This window comes from Leopardus geoffroyi, chromosome C1 (assembly GCF_018350155.1).
Source record: "Leopardus geoffroyi isolate Oge1 chromosome C1, O.geoffroyi_Oge1_pat1.0, whole genome shotgun sequence".
NCBI lineage: Eukaryota > Metazoa > Chordata > Mammalia > Carnivora > Felidae > Leopardus > Leopardus geoffroyi.
In genome coordinates, this window is record NC_059328.1 from 76416036 (window position 1) to 76431021 (window position 14986).

Consider the following 14986-nt stretch of genomic DNA (forward strand, 5'->3'; position numbering starts at 1 on the left):
GTGGAGGACTAAAGAATAATGTCTGTGAACCATAAATGAATGAATGGGTCATGAATGGCATAGGCAGGATCCAAGAGTTTGTTGCCAGTTAGAGTTGACCTTGGGCCAAGAATTAACCTAGTCAGAAGCATGAGCCCTGGGCGGAAGTGCGGTTTAAGAGTTGAAGAAGGGACAGTCTGTATTTTTTCTGTATACTTGAGTGACAGTTTCCTGTGTGGCAGATCCTGACTGAAGTACTTCACACACACTATCTCTTGTAATTCTCACAGCCAACAACCCCAAGAGGTAGGCATTACCATTGTACCCAATTTACAAAGGTAGGAATGGAGGCCTGGAGAGGTTACATAACTCATCTTGGGTCACGTATTTGGAGAGTAATGGAGCAGGCTGTCTGACCCCAGGGCTAGGGCTTCTCAGTCTTTAAGAATCACCTGGGTGAATATTACACAGGTTCCTGGACTCTTCCCTCAGAGAGTCTATCAAGTACATCAATGTGGGAGTCAATATTCAGCATTTCTAACGAGCTCCCTGGTGATGCTGATGCTGCTGGTCCTAGGCCAGGCTCACGGTTATTGCCAGGCCCACACTCATCCCCACTAGGTTTGAGGCTTTCTCTCATCTCCATCTCTTCACCTCCCCTCCATGTGTCTTCCAGCAGAGTGGGAGACAACCCTGCCTCATTCCTTGAGCTTGTAAACCCAAGTCTCCCCACTTCTGGTTCTCTAGTGAATCCAGAAGGTTAAAATTCTGCACTGCCTGTGTGTGTGTGTGTGTGTGTGTGTGTGTGTGTGTGTGTGTGTGTGTGTGTGTGCGTGCGCGCGCACGCGCACGTATGTGTTGGGGAGAGGGAGGCTGAGATGAATCAGAATGCATTGCTTTGTGTTGGAAGCTACTGCCCCAAGTAAACACACTTCCTACCTTGCCCATTCCCTTACAGAACACAAAGCAGGGCAGCTAAGAAAAGCTGGGGTGCCTGTGGGAACTGTGGCCCTGTTCTGCCTGCCTACTGGGTAGGGGCTACTCTGCTACTAACAAGCAGTCTGGACCTGGTAATTAACCTTGATACTCTGTGAACAACTTCTACGTATGACTTAAGCTTTGCATTTAGTTCCTCACCACTAAAGAGTTTGTGGATCCCCTGAGTATACATGCTAAAGTTCAGTTTCCATTCACTTTTTCTCCTGAAATAACCAGACTGAATTGGCATCTAGAAGCTTGTCCCCTGGCCTTTCCCCACCCAGATGTCTGCAGAGGCTATGGAAAGTGCTGCCTTTCCCAAAGGAATGGATTCTGCAATCCTGGCTGGAGGAGATGGTTTGGCACTGACTCAGCGTGGCCTGCCGTCTACCCTTCTGGGCTTAAAATCCCTCTCCTCCCAATCCAGGAAGATAATGCTGACCTTCCTTCCTGGAGGTTCTGGAGGGATAGTAAATAAGTGATTACAGAGCACCTGGAAAACACCCGTGCTGCCCAAGGGTGCAATAATGACCCTACGTCAGGTCACCTCAGCTGCCCCTGCATCAGCTTCCAGGCGTTAAAGGAAGGTGCAATAAATCACACCCACCGCACACACAGCAAGGAGCCCTTGTTCCTCCAGCCTTTCTTTCTGTGTGTCTGAGTGAAGCCTTTCCACAGACAGGGAGGGACAGTGTTTCCTTCTTTAAAAAAACAATACACAGAGTAGTTTCCATTTAATGTAAAAAGAACCTACCTAAAGGATGCTTCTGTCCATTCTGTGGATTTTTATAGAGTAAATGTGTCTGGGAGAAAATGTCTGTTAGGTTCCTCTTGTGTAAAGAAGGAGAGACAAGTGCAGGAATTCAAGAGACTGGCTTTTTGATGGGCTGCTTCCCCACCTGCTCCCTCCAATTTGCTGTCAATTTCCTAGATGTAATTTTTATTAAAAACATTTATTGGGCATCTCCTATGTGCGTAGCACTGGGACTTCAGGATGAATACAGCACAGCCCCTTCCCTTGAAGTACACTAGGTTAAATGAGGCAGGAGAGCTTGGGGTGACTCAGTCGGTTAAGCATCCAACTTTGGCTCAGGTCAAGATCTCAGGGTTTGTGGGTTCAAGCCCCGCATTGTGGTCTGGGCTGACAGCTCAGAGCCTAGAGCCTGCTTTAGTTTCTGTGTCTCCCTCTCGCTCTCTGCCTCTCCCCTGCTTGCATTCTGTCTCTCTCTCTCAAAAATAAATAAACACTAAAAACAATGAGGCAGATGGATGTGATGAAAGAGAAAATAAGAGCCAGTGTGCTGAGGTGCTAGGGGGAGCCTCCTTGCCACTGGGGGAGCTTGGGGCTGAGTACATAGATTCTGATGTTGAAGTTTCCTTCCTGGATCCTGAACCAGCAGATAGATTGATATATGTGGGGCCTGTGATGAATTCCTAATGTGACCCTGGTACATAGAGGTAAAACATATCCCAACTTAAAACACTGCTGTGGCCCTTAAGTAACTGGCTGAACTACTGGGCACATGGTCTGAGGCTGGGGATGGACTGCGATGTGGTGCCAGGTATTTCAAGTATATGTATTGTTGGCAAAACCTTTTTTTTTTTTTTTAAGTTTATTTTTGAGAGAGCGCTAGTGGGGGTGGGGGGTGGAGGAGGAGAGAGAGAACGAATGAATAAATGAATGAATGAATGAATCAATCTGAAGCAGACTCTAGACTCTGAGCTGTCAGCAAAATGCCTGATGTGGGGCCCGAACCCACAAGCTGCAAGATCATGACCTGAGCTGAAATCGGACACTTAACTGATTGAGCCACCCAGGTGCCCCTAAAACCTTTTGAAATGTGTGGGATCTCACTGAGGGTTTAGACCACCTTAGGACTGAGGGAGTACTGGGCTAGAGTCTGAAGAGTTGAAGAATTTGGGAACAAAGCCAACCATGCACCCATCATTTACTGCTTGAGGTCACCTATTGTAAAAACAGCTCCATGCTAAGGGAAGTGGTCATCTCCTTAAAGTAGTGGGGAAAAAACCATTTCTACCCACCCCCACACACAGTACAGGATATAATAGCAGGTGATGGCATGATACTTGTGATACACACCGGTGTTTCTCAAGTGTGATCCTGGGATCTTCTCCTCACCCTCATGTAACTGAATCATCAGGTGCCTGATACAAATGCAGATTCCTAGGCCCACCTGCTGCAAAACCACAGGTTAAGAATTTGGGGGACAGGAACCTTGGAATCTGTATTTCAATGAAAAGGCAATTCTAACACTAAATTTGAAGACTACTGATGTAAATTCTCCTTTTGGGATATCCTGTATAGTTCCATGCCCTGATTTCCATCTCACCCTCATCCGTGCATGAATGAGACAATGTGTAAGGAAGCATTTTTTAGATGGTAAAGTGTAATATAAATATTAGGTACAACTACCATTAGTTATTTAATTTTGTAGTTGAATCATGAGGTGTTAGCCATCTAAGGCAAAAAGATCCTTATAAATACCAAAACATCATCATGTCTATAGCAATGCAATTTTAATTTGAATATGTTTAAAGATGATTTCAGTGGACTTGTTAGGAAATTCTCTCTAGCTTGGCCATTGTTCTTCCTGCCCATACAGCTAGTAGAATGTAATACTGTGATTTTTGCTGGTAATATCTGTTTCTTTTTAAATTTCACGTGACTGGTTCTGCATTGTGGGAAGAACACCTTAGGACTGAGGGAGTATTGGGCTAGAGTTGGAAGAGTTGAAGACGGATATGGAATTTGGGGACTAAGCACCCATCATTTACTGCTTGAGGTCACCTATTGTAAAAACAGCTCTATGCTAAGGAAAGTGGTTATTTCCTTAAAGTGGTAGGAAAAAAACCTTCCTACTGCCGCACCCTCCGTCTGCACCACGCCCCCCCCCCCCCCCCCCCCCCCCCGCCACACACACAGTACAGGATACAATGGCAGGTGATAGCATAACTGTTGTGATACATACCAGTGTATGTATCATATGCATACATACTTTAGAAACAGACCACTTAAGACACGTAAATCCTTCTTCTTTGACTAATGGAATGGTGGGTTTTTCCATATTATCAGATCTCTAGTTTTATCCTAATTGCAGTTGTTGCTTGGAGGCTTGCTTTTTGTCTCTTTCTCTCCTATCCGTCCCATTGCACATCTACTTTAAAAAATGCAAATAATGATTCTGGAAAAGGTTTGAGCCATTAGATTTTTAATGAACCCAAAACTGGTGGCCCAAGTTGCTTCATGGCTGTGATTTCATAGGGCGGTCGGTACCAGGCTTCTGTCCTACCTTTGCAATTTACAAACTGTGGGGATTAGACATGGACTTTTCCTCTCTGCCCCTTACTTTTGTCATCTGTAAAATGAAAACTGAAATGCCTACTTTATAAGGCTGGTGACAGAAATACTAGTTCAGTGGGCAGTGCCTGACACACAGGCACTCCACAAACGGTGGTGAGACTAGTCCTTGAAATTATATCTTTCCCCCAAATTTGATAACTTAGTGGCAGGCTACTTTTCTAACCTTGTCACAGTCTGGCCATGCAAAGCCCCCTAATATCAGCTTCACTAAGTTGCCATTTGTAATGACCGTGAGGAAACAAATTATATTTACCCTGGCTGATCACTTAGAACATTAGCCCTGCTGCTGTTGCTTATTCCTACACAGTCTTACTTGCACTTTCCTCAAGTGACCACGCTAAATGCTTAGGACCATGTTTACCAGTTTTGCAATGACTCACATAAGCAGGAACAGGTGACAGTTTAACCCAAAGGAAGTTATTTCTCCACCAATTTTTCCCACTCCTCTAATTTTGTGATCAATTTTCAGTCTGGTGGGAAAACGTAAATGGTAGCCGTGTATCATTCATGTATACATGTGCCCTTGGCCAAGAGCAGACAATTTATATCATTCATTCTTTATGGTGGGAGTTTATAAAATTCCATCAGTTTATGGGAACTGTTACAAAATCTAGAGAATTAACAGGAAAACGGGGGGAGACTTCTTCTATTGAGTGCTGCTAAAATACCAGTTAAAGTGTACTTCTGGGTAAAATGAGTAATAAAAGTTGTCAAATCTAAAGTTGGTTGACTGAAATTTATTCTTAGTTTTACAATAGATTTTAATCAAAAGGTTATAGCTGTGAGGGCTTTCATGACAAAATATGTATATATTTAAGTTCCATTGGTTGTAGAATTACATCAGCTCTAACTGATGTAAATGTAAATTTATTCAGTGGAAAAAACCCCACTACTATAATGCATTCATTTGCATGTGCAATGCTAGTTCAATCTTTCTCAGCTTTTTCCCCTTCTTTAACTCTCTCCTTCCAAATGCTGTCATTCAGGACAAAAATTGATAGCAGCAAAAAGCATTCTAATTGAGATTTTAAGCTACATAAAAGATATAATTCTAGACTCTGACTTAATTTCCTTACAAAAATGTCAATTTCCATGCTATATACCTGATAGGACAAAAACTTATTATGGTGATACATAAATCCTTTTTCTCTAATGGAGGGATGGGTTTTTCCATGTTGTCAGATCTCAAGTTTTATTCTAATTGCACTCGTTGTTGGGAGGTTTGCCTCTTGTCTTTTTCTCCTATCCATCCCATTGCACATCCACTTTCAGGAAAATGTAAACAATGATTCTAGAAAAGATTTGAGCTGTTGGATTTTTATTAAAAAAATTTTAAGTTTATTTATTTTGGGGGAGAGAGCGTGTGCACGAGCGAGCACACAAACAGGGGAGGGGCAGCGAGAAGGAGAGACAGAATCCCAAGCAGACTCCACACCATCAGTGAAGAACCCAATGTGGGGCTCGAACTCAAACACTACAAGATCATGACTTGAGCCGAGATCAAGAGTCAGATTCTTAACCAACGGTGTCACCCAGGCACCCCAAGCTATTGGATTTTTAAAAGAACAATGGAACCGAAGCTGGTGGCCCAAGTTGCTTCATGGCTGTGATTTCACAAGGCAGTAGTAGGGCCCAGACTCGTTGTCTCTGGACTCATGAGTAGATGGTGCTCTGTGTGTCTGCATGTGTGACTTTATTTTTAAGGTAATGGGCATTTCAGTGGAATTTTTAGAGCATAGTGTGGCATGGCATGGTCTGGAGGCTTGGGTTGGGACTGGGAATTCTGGTGATGTCTTGGTGCTGATAAATCCTATACTTCAAATGGGAAGAGCTACCCGGTGGCTGCCTATGTGCCTCTTGATCTGCCCTGTTACAGAGCAAGCTTTGGGAGGATCTACAGGCTAGGGTTTATTGCTGTTAATCAAGTCACGGTGGTCCTGGATCAGATAAAGCACTGCATTTGAACTTTCTTCCACCATCCTCTTTACAAGACCTCAGTTTCAGGTGGCTGCCTAGCCCTTGTCTGGGAATCTTCTGGTCATTCCCTGCTTGACAAAGGCATTCTCCTGGAGTTAAAATGAGTGTCCCACCCCTTTGACAGAAAATCCTTGAAATCCTTGAGGTCACACACAAATTGCTTCAATTCATTCTCTCCATTGATAGGACTTCCTCGAGGACCACTGTGTCAGTAGTCAAAACCTTAAGGGCATTTACAAAAGAAGGAAGTAAACCTGTGATTAATGTATATCCTAGGTTTGATGTAACATGTTAAAGAATAAAAACATCTCCTCTCCAAAAGAATTTCTCAATTCTAGAATGGGTTTCAGGAGTTAACCTCCCTGACTTAGGCATACTTGGAATGTTCTGTGATTATTTCCTAATGGCTAACTCTGGTTTTTATGGTTTCTTATTCAATATGTCTCAAGAGTTTTGCTCAGTAAAAGATGGTGCACACAGCCTCAAAGCCTGGGTTGACACCTCTTTTTATTATCACATCACCTGTGCTTATCTCGATCATCATATTTTTCATACTGTCTGGAAATTTCCTTTTGATTCTTCCTCTTCTCCAATATGTTGTACACTCTTCAAAGTGAAGGCACTGCTCATTTTCCTGGGAGTACTTCTGGCCTTAGCCATGCCTGAAATTAGGAAGTGAGCCAACACTGATGAATGAGTGGATGACTGAATAAATGAGGCACTGGAGTAATTACTAGCATTTAAAAATAGTTTATTCATTTTTGAGAGAGAGACAGAGAGAGAGGGACAGAGTGTGAGCCAGGGAGGGGGAGAGAGAGGGGAGACACAGAATCCAAAGCAGGCTCCAGGCTCTGAGCTGTCAGCACAGAGCCAGACGCGGGGCACGAACCCATGAGTGGTGAGATCATGACCTGAGCCGAAGTTGGACGCTTAATGACTGAGCCAATTATTAGCATTTTTAACTGTTAGGCATTCAGGGTGAGGTTTGGTGCCTAAATACTCTTTCTTTCTGGGCCACACTCTGGAAGTTATATACAGAAGGTATGGAAGTTTAGCAGCTTTTATTGAAATCAAGGAAAGCCTCTGATACAACTCTCTTGACCACCCTCCAGGTGAGAGGTTTCTATGGTAAGTAGGATTGGACTCCCAGGAAAGATTCCTATTCTACTCATCCATGAATCATACAGAGCAAACTCTAGGTCCACGTAGCCAACCACTGGCTGGTCAGGAATCTAGAAGAGGTAGCTAGGAGGAAGGCTGGGCCTGCAGAACAGCCCTGCTTTGGATGCAACCCCCAAGGGGACAGAGAGCAGGGGTCAGGGCACTGGGTTGGGAGCACAGGGAGAATGTTGGACTCTACTGTGGCAGAAAGAGGGTGGCCTTGGCCTGGCCTGAGAAGTATTCCTGTGTAGGAAGACAGTACCCGCATCCCTCTGGATGTGAATCACCGTTCTCGGTCGTGACTTTGTCTGCTGGTGAAATGTGGCCCAACGAGTGTCAGATCAGCCTGGTAGGGAGGACCTAAGAATGGGTTGATAGAGAAGCTGGGAAAATAATTTCCTTCCTCTACGGGCTGAGGCAGAAAAGTGAAAGATGCAGGAAGGTGTTTCCTCCCTTGCCTAGATAAAACCCAGCATGACAGATTTCTGTGGCTTTCAGGGGTGACTCCCACTGACTGGAAGAGTCCGCACTTCTACCGTGAATATCGTATTTCCTCATTTCCAAGACAGCTTAAATTATAAGGCAAGGTAGCAAAAGCTTCTAAGGAAACAAAGACTTGTGTGAAAAATGTTTATATTAGTACTTGCTTACTGACTGATCAGTTGCACCTCCCCACCTCCCTTTCCCTAGGGGGAACTGGCAAATTGGGCAAAGTAAACTCTACCGGGTGAAATTTGGTAATACACTGAGAAAATAGATGTGCTGGGAAATCTCCACACAGCCGAATCCCATCCCCCTTTATGCAGCAACAAAATCGACAAGGTGCTCAGGCATCAGAAAGGGAGCACATTACAGCACTTGTCCTTCAGTGTATCCTCTCTCCTTATTTACATATTTCCCATAAAAGGTACATCTTCAGAGTTCAGCTCCTAAAAGCGTACATGCTAATTTTTCTACAGATCTATTATGTATGAATGAGAAGAGTCTGTTCTCTTCTTGGTGTGTGGAGGATTTGTGCGTGTAGCCCCCCATTAGTGTTAATGGCAGATCTATGCATAATTTCCCTAACTCCCAGAATCCAGGGCGTCTGGCTAAGCCATGTGCAATTACTTACACACACAGTGACAGGGAGTCGGCTCTGGGGCAAAAGAAATCGTGTTCAGAGACTAGATTTCAAATCTCACACATTAGCGGTCTGTGTCCAAAACAGAGGGGTGCAAAGGATATCATAGAAGGCATTTGCTTATCTTTTTTTTTTTTTTAAGTTTATTTATTTTGAGAGAGAGAGCGAGCAAGCTAGTGTGCATGCACTAGGGGCAGAGAGAGAGAGAGGGAGAGAGAGAATCCCAAGCAGTCTCCACTCTGTCAGTGCAGAGTCTGATGTGGGGTTCAATCCCACGACCCTGAGATCATGACCTGAGCTGAAACCAAGAGTCACTGCTTAACCGACTGTGCCAACCAGGCACCCCAATATTTGCTTATCTTAAAATACCTATAAACAGTTCATGGCTTCTATTTGTTAAGATATCTCTGTGGCTCATAAGACTGTGTGAACTGGCAGAAGTCAAGGGCAGCATAGCTCTATAGGATGCCTGGCTCTGAGAAGGTACATAATGCTTTAAAAAAAATTTTTTTTAATTATTTAGTTTTTTAAAATGTTTACTTATTTTTGAGAGATCACAAGTGGGGGAGTGACAGAGAGAGGAGGAAAGAGGATTCAAAGTGGGCTCTGCGCTGGCAGTAGCCAGCTGGATGTGAGGCTCAAACTCACCAACTGTGAGATCATGACCTGAGCTGAAGTCAGACACTCGAATGAGCCACCCATGTGCCCACATAATGCTTTTCTTTAAATTTTAAATTAATTTTTTTATTTGGAGCAATTGAACAAATGAATGTTAGGAGTCTTTTTTAATAGGTTTGAGGATTCTCTGGATTTGAGGCTTCAATTTTTGGTTCAGAAGCCATTCCCTGCTACCATGTAACATGTTTCCTAGATGTCAGGAACTTTAGCTGCACTGTTAAAATGAATCCTCCTACCAATCTTATTATCCTAATTTGGAGATAAGTGAACTAAAGTTTGGAAAGCATAAATTACTTATCTACAGCCTCACAGTCAGTAAGAATTAGAACTAGAACTTGAATGTGGGTTTTGTGATGATGAAGTTCATGTTCTTTCTTTTACAACATCTGCCTATTTCCCTATCCCTTCTTTCTTGACATACTTTCTCAGTCTCTAAAACAATTAGCAATCCTACTCCCATACCTACTCGTTTATAGCCACACCCATACTGGTCTAAATATAAAAAGCTACATTTGTAATTAGGTAAAGGTGTCCCTTTCCCTGTTACGTCCTTTTTTGATAGGAAAACAAATTTCAGTGAGGGAGTAGTGTTCACTAACAGAAAGCTACAGAGCAGGTCACACGAAGCCTCAGTGGTATCAACCCCCACATCCCTGGATTATGTTGGGAGAGGAAAAAAAAAAGTCATTGTGAAAAGAGTTTTTTTTTTTTTTTAAAAAGGTGATTTAGAGAACAATTGTTTCTTGTTCATGGACATCAGTTATAGGTAATCTCTGGCATACTGACAGTATATTTCCCCCATTTGCTGAATGGACATTTAATTCCACAAACACAGAAATATTAAATTCTTCTGCGGCATGATTGTCACTTTAGTTTTTGCTTTGCCAAAATTGGTGTTTACAAGGGGCGCCTGGGTGGCGCAGTCGGTTAAGCGTCCGACTTCAGCCAGGTCACGATCTCGCGGTCCGTGAGTTCGAGCCCCGCGTCAGGCTCTGGGCTGATGGCTCAGAGCCTGGAGCCTGTTTCTGATTCTGTGTCTCCCTCTCTCTGCCCGTCCCCCGTTCATGCTCTGTCTCTCTCTGTCCCAAAAAAAAATTGGTGTTTACATTATGATTTCAAGAGCAAAGGCTTTTTGATGCAATTTGAGTAACTATCTGCACATTAGTTTTACCTGACAATTTGCCATTTCCACAGTTTATGTGCTACAATTCCATAATAAGTCAATTTAAATCCAATTCTATAATAAATAATAATTAGTAAATTAATATGTATTAATGTTTGGTTTGTCCTTAGTGACAGATTTCAACCCAGTACCCTTCGTACTCTATGAACATGTCACATAGTTATAAGACTTACGGCCTGTTGAACAAGTTCTGTTGCTCTGTGATAATTCACCATGTTTGTATCTCCAGGAGTTCTATCTTCCTAGCTTTTCCCACTCTGCTAATGGATTCTGTTCCACATGTTGCAGAAGCTCAAACCTTTAGCTTTGACTCAGATGAAGTACTTGAAAACACTTGATAAATTATGAAATATACAAAGAATAGATATAATCACTGTCATCATGACATAGGACATACCAGAAAGGAAACGTGGGAATTGCAGCTTTTCATTTTAGTAAGAGTTGCCTCTGATTTTTTTTTTTTTTTTTTCCAGCGCAGACTGGGTTTCATAGTTGTTATAGGATCAAAAGCTGTGTGATTCCAAACACCTTGTCAGGTTCAAGTACAGTGTTTGGCTTTATATGCAGTCCTTGTTGTGAGGATTATAGTTTTTCCTTTTGTAGTTTTTTGAGCCCAATATTAGGTCTCTAAAAATTTGTTTTATAAATGATTTAATTTCGGAAATTCATGGCCCTGGGTAAATATGATAAGTAGTTTAAAACTTAGTTACTAAATGGGGTGCCTAGGTGGCTCAGTCGGTTAAGCGTCCGACTTCGGCTTAGGTCATGATCTCATGGTTTGTGAATTCGAGCCCCGTGTCGGGCTCTGTGCTGACAGCTTAGAGCCTGGAGCCCGCTTTGGATTCTGTGTCTCCCTCTCTCTCTGCCCCTCCCCTGCTCACACTCTGTCTCTCTCTGTCTCTCTCAAAAATAAATAAACTTTAGGAAAAAGTAAAAATTAGTTACTAAAAAATGCTAGGGACAGTTAAGAACTATTAAGATGGTAGAACCATCCTCGATAAGTGAGCAATTTCCTGGAAGTTAGCAGAGCACATATTTTTTTGTATCTTCTTTTACTAGGAGGATGTATTTTGGATGGAGGAATGTGACGTAATAGGGACTGGCTGAGGTATAAGAAGGGGATATTTCATTGATAGAGATGGAAGTCAAAGGGAGTAGGAGAATAAATTTCTTTGAAAACAATTTTTTTCTCAAGATATGTTCTCTTGCTGCTCAATTGTAATGTATGCAAGGAATCTTATGTAATGCTAGAGACTTAAAAAAAAAATACAAAAGCTTAAAATTTTCTACTAGCCCCCTCCACTTCCCTTCTCTTGCTTCAGTTTTTGCCCATGTGAAATTGTTCTGGGCACCTTAGGAGAAAAAATGATGCACTGTAAGAATAAGAAGTTCCTGTGGTAGTTGTTCTGAGAACCTTTAGAGAATGTTCTCAGTGAGCTGCTGGCCAGCACCTGAGCTGTGGCCCATCAAAGCCAGTCCATCAGGCAGGAGACTTGTTGACAGTCTTACCTTTAGGGTTCCATGATTGAATTATTGATGAATAGATATATTTTATACAAAACAATTCAAAGTTGCAAGATAGTCACTGAGGTAAGTTTAGGATTTCATTTGATAGTATAAAACAAATTAGAGCAAGAGAGATAGAGCACAAGCCATTCTTTTCCTGGAAAACCAGTTGGTCAGTTGACTAATTTAAATTAAGCATGATGTTAATTAACTTATTGTGGAGGAAAAGCTACTACTTGATGTTGATGTATTCATCATAATGTGTGAAAAGAATCTGGACTGTTGGAGCCAGAAAAAGGAATGAGTATATACTGGAATGTGGGATCTATCTGCCAATGATGCTCAGACAGTGAAGGATAATTCTTAGAATGTCTGACACTATCAACCCATACACAAACATAAATATGTGGAGATAGATGCTTGGGGATGGCTGGATCACCCATTGTACATTTGGACACATATTGTGAAGGGCAAGCCTGTTTATCACTATATGTAAGAAGAATGGAGACAAAGATGTTGAGGTTTTTGTTTGTCTGAGTTTCTGATGTAGTGAGCAGAAAATAGCTGCTTCTCCCCAATTACCTTGCTGTCTTTATATTTTTATACCCACGTGTTTGGAAGCTTCTTTTTTTTTTTTTTAATTTTTTTTTCAACGTTTATTTATTTTTGGGACAGAGAGAGACAGAGCATGAACGGGGGAGGGGCAGAGAGAGAGGGAGACACAGAATCGGAAACAGGCTCCAGGCTCTGAGCCATCAGCCCAGAGCCCGACGCGGGGCTCGAACTCCCGGACCGCGAGATCGTGACCTGGCTGAAGTCGGACGCTTAACCGACTGTGCCACCCAGGCGCCCCTGGAAGCTTCTTAATGTATCCTGTTATTAGTTGGACTATACTCTTTACCAAGTGCTGAATTATGACTGGTTGGCAAAGAAGTCGACGTAATGTCATATGTAGTGAGAAGGGAGACATCAGTCAAAATATAATCAAAAGAGAAGTGAAGACTGCCTCTTGTTTAACTCTGGGAAGTTTTCTATATCCTTAATAACTTTCTGTTTACTACTTCTGTCAATTACTGATAGAGGAGTGTTGAATTTTCCAAGTATAATTATGGATTTGTCTATTTCTCCTCTCTGTTCTCTCACTTTTGCTTCACGTATTTTGAGGCTCTGTTATTAAGTGCCTAAATGTTTAGAATTGTTTTGTTCTCTTAGTGAATTGACCCTTTTATCATTAGGAAATGTCCCTTTTTATTTTTTTTTACTTAGTACGTCTGATACTAATACCGTTGTTCTAGCTTCTTTCATTCCTCCTAGCTTGTGTGTGTGTGTGTGTGTGTGTGTTTACATGGTATATCATCATCTTTCTATTTTTAACCCATTTTGTTTCTTTATATTGAAAGAAGATTTCTTGTTGATGGTATATATTTAACTTGATGGTCTTTTTAACTTGTTCTGGCAATCTTGGGCTTTAATTGGAGGGTAAGACAATTTACTTTGATATTAATTATCAATATAGCCAGATTTAAACCTACCAACTTGCTCTTTGTTTTCTGTTCGTCTTTTCTTTGTTCCTCCTTTCCCCTTTACCTGCTTTCTTTTAGACTGCATTTTTATTCGATTTTATCTCCATTATTGGCTTAGTAGCTGTATTATTTTTGTTTATTTTTAGTGATTATGCTGGGATTTATAGCATACATTTTTAACTTTTAATGTGCTCTAAATAATATCATGACATTTCACATATAATGTAAGAAACTTGTGATTGTCTAGTTTTACTTCTATTTCCTCATCATTTATGCAATTTTAAACATTTTAATTTCTCATGTTATGAATCCCACAATATATTGTTATTATTCTTACTTTAAACAGTTATTTATCTTTCAAAGATATAAAAGTGAGGAAAATGTTTTTTATATTTACCTACTAGTATGGTCTGAATGTTTGTGTCCTTCTAGAATTCATGCATTAAAACTTAACCCCCAAGGTGATAGTATTAGGAGGAAGGGCCTTTGGGATATGACTAGGTTAGGAGAAATTAATGCTGTTATGAAAGACCCCGGAGAGCTCCTTTGCTCCTTATGTCATGCAAGGACACAGTGGAAAGGCACCATCTACGAACCACGGGTAGGTTCTCACCAGACACCAGATTTGCTGGTGCCTTGTTCTTGAACTTCCCAGACTCCAGAACTGCAAGAAAAAAAAATATTTGTTGTTATAAACTACTCAGTTATGGTATTGTGTCATAGCAGCCCACATAGACTAAGACACCTACACATTTACCCTTTCTAGGTCTTTTCTTTCTTTTGTGTATGTCCACATTTCCATTTAGTATCTTGTATCTTCCATCCACAGAATTTACTTTACTATTTCTTATAGTGCCAGTCTGCTGGCAATGAATTTCCTTAGATTTTGTTTGCCCAAAAAAGTTTTTATTTTGCTTTCACTTAAAAAAGTCATTTTCACTGGGTATAGAATTCTGTGTTGACAGGTTTTCTTTCACGACTTTAAAGACACCATTGTCTTTTGCCTCAAACAGTTTCAGACAAATTCCAATATACTCTTATCTTCCTATGTCTGTAATATACCCATTTTTTCCTTTGGATGTTTGTAATATTTTCTCTTTATCCCTGGATTTAGGTAATATGTTTGTGTTGTATGTAAATGTACTTTTCTTTATGGTCCTATTCATTTTGAAGTTGGTTGGCCTTTGGATCTGTGGGTTTGTAGTCATTAAGTTTGGAAAAATGTTGGTCATTATTATATGTTCAAATATTTTTTTGTCCACCCCTACTCTCTTTGTGATATTTCACTGACATATCTGTTAAATTAGTTGCTGTTAGTCTGCAGGCCATTGGTGCTGTCTTCATTTTTTAAGTATTTTTCTGTCTGTGCTTCACTTGAGATTGTGTCTGCTGCAATGTCTTCAAGTTAACTGACTTTTTTTCTTTCTAATATGTCTGCTATTAATCCTGTCCAAATGTTTCATTTGAGAATTTTAGTTTTTATTGCTAAAAGATAT